The sequence below is a fragment of the Ictidomys tridecemlineatus genome, chromosome 4, assembly GCF_052094955.1.
Source record: "Ictidomys tridecemlineatus isolate mIctTri1 chromosome 4, mIctTri1.hap1, whole genome shotgun sequence".
NCBI lineage: Eukaryota > Metazoa > Chordata > Mammalia > Rodentia > Sciuridae > Ictidomys > Ictidomys tridecemlineatus.
In genome coordinates, this window is record NC_135480.1 from 107,333,891 (window position 1) to 107,340,145 (window position 6,255).

General features: G+C 33.9%; 1 pseudogene; it reads right to left on the reverse strand.

Moving 5' to 3' along the window:
• Positions 1-3,579: 3,579 nt before the first annotated feature.
• LOC101973487 (olfactory receptor 8G50-like) lies at positions 3,580-4,523 on the reverse strand (annotated as a pseudogene).
• Positions 4,524-6,255: the final 1,732 nt, after the last annotated feature.

The following is a 6,255-nucleotide window of genomic DNA, read 5'->3' on the forward strand; positions in this document are numbered from 1 at the left end:
TCATTTGTCCATTTATTGATTGGGTTATTTGTTTTTTCCAGTGTTAAGTTTTTTGAGTTTTTAATATATTCTGGATATCAATACTCTGGAAGAGAGTAGCTAGCAAAGAGTTTCTCCCTTTCTGTAGATTGTCTTTTAATATTCATGGTTTCCTTTTCTATGCAGAAGTTTTTTAATTTTATGGCATCATATTTATTAATTCTTAGCACTATTTCCTGACTTTTAGGGGTCCTATTAAGAAATATATATTTTGGAGAGCTAACATCACATTTTCTTCTACTAGTTATAAGGTCTCTGCTCTAATTCCTAGGTTTTTGAACCATTTTGAGTTGATTTTTGTGTAGGGTGAAAGATGGGTATTTAGTTTTCCTCCTTCTACATATGAATAACCAATTTTTTCAACACTAATTATTAAAAAGTCTGTCTTTTCTCCATGGCATGTGTTTTGCCCCTTTGTCCAGGATCGATGATTACATCTGTTGTAAGGGAGGTCCGGCGGAACGTCGGAGGGAGAGACCACACAAGAGACTTACTCCATGCAATTGGCAAAAGGGGATTTATTGGGGATCCATTCCAGCGCGCTGGGACTCTGTGCCCATTCAAGAAGGGAGAGCAGCCCAGAGCCCAGAGCAAAGGTCAAGCAGAGCTTAAATACACTTTTTGGAGAGGGCGGTGGGCTTTGCATACATCAGAACAAATCATCATGAGGCGAGGGGAAATTGAACAACTCTGAGACGTGATTGGTAAATTCATTGGTGGGAACATCTTGGGCAGGGGTGATTGGTCATTCCTAAGCAGGGTACACATTCAAACTGATTGGTTTGGGCCCTGTGACAAACTGCACAGGGCCCTAGGCTAAATGGCTAGTAGGGTGTTGTCTTAACTATCTCAGGAATCTGGGTGTAACAGAGGAACTCAATAATACCTAATCTTTTACATTTTAATTCAAGCCTTCCAGCTTAGAAACTTTACCCTTTCACTGTGAGGGTCTGTCTCTGTGTCTTCTATTCTGTTCCATTTATCTGTGTGTCTGTTTTTAGGTCAGTGCCAGGCAGCTTTTCTTGCTCTAGTGCTGCAGTAAAATTTGAAGACACTTATTCTGATACCTCCAACACTTTTTATTTCTGCTTAGAATTGCTTTGGTTATTCTGGATCTTTTATTCTTCTAAATACATTTTAGTATTGTTGTTTCTAGTTCTATGTTTAAAAATTGGTATTTTGATGGAGATTGCATTAAATCTATATGTTGCTTTTGGTAGTATGGTCATTTTAACAATATTAATTCTTCTTATTCATGAACATTGAAGGAAAGTCTTTCATTTTCTGAGGTCTTATTCAATTTATTTCTCCAGTGCTCCATCATTTTCCTTGTACAGTTCTTTTACTTCTTTCCACATTGCATTTGAACCACAAGTAACACTATTATTCCTTTTAGATGCAACACTCTATCCAAATGTTAAACTCTAGGAAAACCAAAGTGACTCATTTATGGCTTAATACAAGTATTGGATACACAGATGATATGATCATTCCTAATGTTCATTCTTCTTTTCTTCCTCAATAATAAACATCCTGAAGTTTAGATTGACAGGTCATGCTAGGTAAATAGACTCAGGGCATCCTAGCATGGCGCTGCCCTTTGTGTTCTAATCTTGTAGATTACTATCTACATATTCATGATATTTTTGTCACTATATCTGTCTATGTGAGTTTGACCTTTTCAAAGAGATACAGATTGAGGAATCTGTCAGACAGTACTCTACAGATCAGGAGATATTCCCTTCTCTGTCCATATGTTTCTGTCTGATGGTCAGTTGGTGGATATGAAGAATGGATCTGGAGACATTGACAACAAAGGTGGATACTACAAGAAATGGAATAGAACAATAATTTAAAATAAGCTTACATCTATGATGAGTCATGAAACTAACCCTGAATCATTTACTGGCTTAAGACACTATTTTGTGTGTGTGTGTGTGTGTGTGTAAGTGTTTGTGTAATGCACAGTTAAAAGTAATCCAAACTAATACAGAATGTAAAGTATGATTTGACCTAACATTTGTTCCTGTGAGAACCCAAATAAATCTGAAAAAAACTCATTGTAAGAGGAATTCTTTTGTTTTGGAAATAATGTGTCTTTGTGTCAGAGCAATGAAAGACAAACTATTCTTTCTTGTTGTTGTAGATCTTCCATGGAATCTATCAGATAGTAATGTTAATATTTTAAAAGCATGATATTCAGCAAAATTACTATAGTAATTTCAGATATTTTTATTCTTTAAAACATGTTTCACAGTATAAATTCATACATAAATGCTGGGAAAGGTAAAATTTAATAAAGTTATATTTGTCAGTTATCAACAATATAAAAATATACTATTTGTTGACTGTTCAATATCTAGAGCAATAGAATCAAAATCATATACATATAAACTTTATAAAACAAAACCAAGCAAGATATATGCAATATACACATAAATACATGCAGTATACAATAGTATATATACAATAGGAATCATATATATATATATACACACTTATGTATAGATACATGTGCATACATAAGGATATGTTGGTAGGAAAATAACAAGGTATGAATAAAATGACTGATTAGTACATGAAAAATGCAAGATTTTCTCCTAGTTTTCAATAAGGTACATAACCTCCTCTCTCATTGTATTTTTGGCTTTATAGGGTGACAAAAATTGACATGACATTGAGGTGTTTATGTCACACCTTTGAAGGAAAAATATGCAATGTTTTCATAATTTAGATGAGTTAGATAATCAGAAATTATATAATAATAGTGAAAGAAAACATGATATGGGGGAGATTAGTAAAAACAAGTATGGAATTATCAGGAAATATAAGAGGTAGAACAGTCCTGATATTGTACAATAAAGAAAGTTGCATAGATACATGTCAAAATACTCATGGCATTTCCAATCTTGTCTATTGTTCGCAATATCTTGCCTTGTGATAATTTTTTTCTGGGTTGAAATTATTTTATAACCAATTATATGCCTCCATATTCCTTAATGTAGTTCTATGAACTTCATAAGTATTAGAAATTATATTTTTATAATTGATATATTAGAAAGATTTATTTTAAAAATCAAATTTTCAAAATTATTTACTAATAGTTTAACAGGCCAGGTACACAAAGCTATTGCTTTTTTTTTTTTTTTTTTTTTTTTAATTTTTTTTTTGGTATTTCTATTGAAATACCAAAAGTTAATGATGAAATGTATTTATTCTATGAATTAAGAAAGTGAATATGGCCCATAAAGACTCATCTTCCAAAAATGTAAAATATAATCCACCATCTGGAGGATGTTGAAGAACTTTAAAAAATATTTAGATATAATCCAGGTCATGCTAGGTAAATAGACTCAGGGCATCCTAGTGTGGTGCTGCCCTTTGTGTTCTAATCTTGTGAATCCAGTCTTACCATTAGCACCTTTCTTACAAATAATCATCTGCTAGAAGTAATCTGATGACTTGTGGTTATTTATTGTTCCCAATGCACTATTTCCTTACCAAACTTCCATAGTTTATTTCCTAAGCAAGATCCTTTATTTATGGGAAATTTCTTTTTCCAAAGAGCTTATTTAGAGCATCTTTGACATCCTTATTCCTCAGGCTATATATCAGAGGCTTCAGCATGGGCACAGTAATAGTGTAAAACATAGAGGACACTTTACCTTGTTCCTTGGAGTTGACCGATGATGGCTGCAGGCACATGAATACTAGAGAACCAAAGAAAAAGAGCAACAGCTAACACATGGGAGCTGCAGGTGTTGATGGTTTTGGCTCTGCCCTCAGTGGAGCGAATGTGCAGGATGCTAACAATGATGAAGATGTAGGAGCTAAGGATGGTCAGTGTTGGAACAAAGATATTAGATGCACTTAAGCACAGACTTACTAGTTCATTTATAAAGGTACTGGAGCAGAAGAGCGCCAGTAATGGAAAAAGATCACAGAAATATTGGTTTATTATATCATCCTTACAGAAAATCACCTTTAGCATGCAAAGAGTGTGAGCTGAAGCACCAATCAAGCTCATGCTACACACCCCAACTACCATTCAGGAACAGACTTGATTAGACATGGTTACCTTGTAAAGCAAGGATATACAGATAGCAACATAGCAGTCATATGCCATTGCAAACAACATGTGGCACTCTGCAATTGAAAAAATGGTGAAGAAGTAGAGTTGAGTAATGCATTCATGGTAGGAGATGGTGTTTTTGTTTATCACAAAGTTCACCAGCATTTTGGGGCTAATGACAGTGGATTGGCAAAGGTCAATGAAGGAGAGACTGCAGAGCAGGTAGTACATGGGGGTGTACAAGTGAGAACTGAGCACAATAAGTGTGATCATGCCCAGGTTCCCTACCACTGTGAACACAGATTCCTAGGAAGAGGAGGAAGAGGGGCAGCTGGAGCTCTGGTTTGTCTTTTAATCCAGCCAGGATGAACTCAGTCACCATACAATAATTTCCTTCTGCCATTTTCTCCTGAGAATCCTAAGTATGAAGAGAAGAAAAATTACGAAGGAGGCATTTATTATCCAATAACTTTGTGAGGAATAAAGTTCAAGTCTTTACAGACAGTTGTCTGCATTTCTTTCCGGCTCCTGCACTTTTAGCAGTAAAGGGCATTAGGATCACAGGAATATGTGACATGTAAATTAATATAAGAACTGTCCTTATTTGTGGTCTTTGCTTTAAGATTTGATATTAGTATTATCCAGTTCCTGAACTCCCACAAAACTACTCTGATAAATAACTAAAATAAAATAATAATGTATCTAAATCATTCACAAGAAACCCATAGTCAACAGTGGTGTAGGACAGAAAGACTTTGCCCCTAATATAATGAGCAAGACAAGATGTCCACTCCCTCCACTGCTTGAATTTCTTGCAAGAGCAATTAGGAAAAAATAAAATAAAAGTAAAAGAGACCTAGATTGTAAAACAAGAAGAATTACTCTCTCCATTTGCACATTTGTAAGTGTCATACTGTTCAAGGTGAAAAATTTCATAGAATTTGCATAGAGGATCTTTAAAATAATGAAAATTCTAACATGATGGTGGCATATAAGACCAACATAAAAACTCAATTGTATTTCAACAAACTTTCATTGAACAATGAAATATGGATTTGTAGTAACATAAAAAAATAAGAAAATATTTTATGGAAAACATTGCACAAACAAATTATTATGTAATGTCAAATGGAATTGAAGCCATTCATAAAAGGAAAAAAATCCATCTTCATGAATCAAAAGACTCAACCTACCTAGCATTTGTGGCACATGCCTTGTAATCCCAGTGACTCAGGAGACTGAGGCAGGAGAATCACAAGTTCAAAAGCCAGCTTCAGCTATTTAGTGAAGCCCTAAGCAACTTAACAAGACCTTATCTCAAAATAAAAAGGAAAAAAGGGCTGAGGATGTAGTTCAGTGGTTAAGTTCCCTTGGATTCAAACTTACAGTAACAACAACAACAAAAAAAAATCAACCTAGGGTAAATGGTAAAAATTTCCAAATTGTTCTACAAATGCATTGAAATTCTTATCACATTCCAGGACTGTTTTTCTCAGATTTATTCAGGCTGATCAAAAAAATCTTTATGAAAATGCAAGGAATGAGATAATAAAATCAAAAATAGAAGATTTAGGGCGAGGGCTGTAGCTCAGTGTCAGGGTGCTTGCTTGGCATGCATGAGGCACTATGTTCAATACTCAGCACCAAATAAAAATTAAACAAATAAAATAAAGGCATTCTGTCCATCTACAACACCAAAAATATTTTTTAATAGAAGAATTAATTGAGCGAGCCTACATTTTTTCATTAGAAAAGTTGCTACAAAGTTACATTAATCAAGGCAGTGTTTTATTATTGTAAATATATGTTTACACACAAATATAGATGTACACAGACCAATGGAACATTGACATTTCAGAAACAAATTCACATCTGAGATGAATGAATTGTTCTATTGTTTTCATGGCAATTCAATATGTGAAGAACAATTTCATCAACAAATGTTGCTGGCTAAATTTGGTAGATACATGTTAAAAAACTCACTTTGAACCATGTTCTTATACCATACACAAAGGTGAACTCAAATGAAACAAAAAAACAAATGTAAAAAACATAATAATACTAAAATAAAACATAAGACTAAATTTTTGTGCATGTGAATTTGATGTTTGTTTTTAAAATAAGATACCAAAATCAAAGCTACT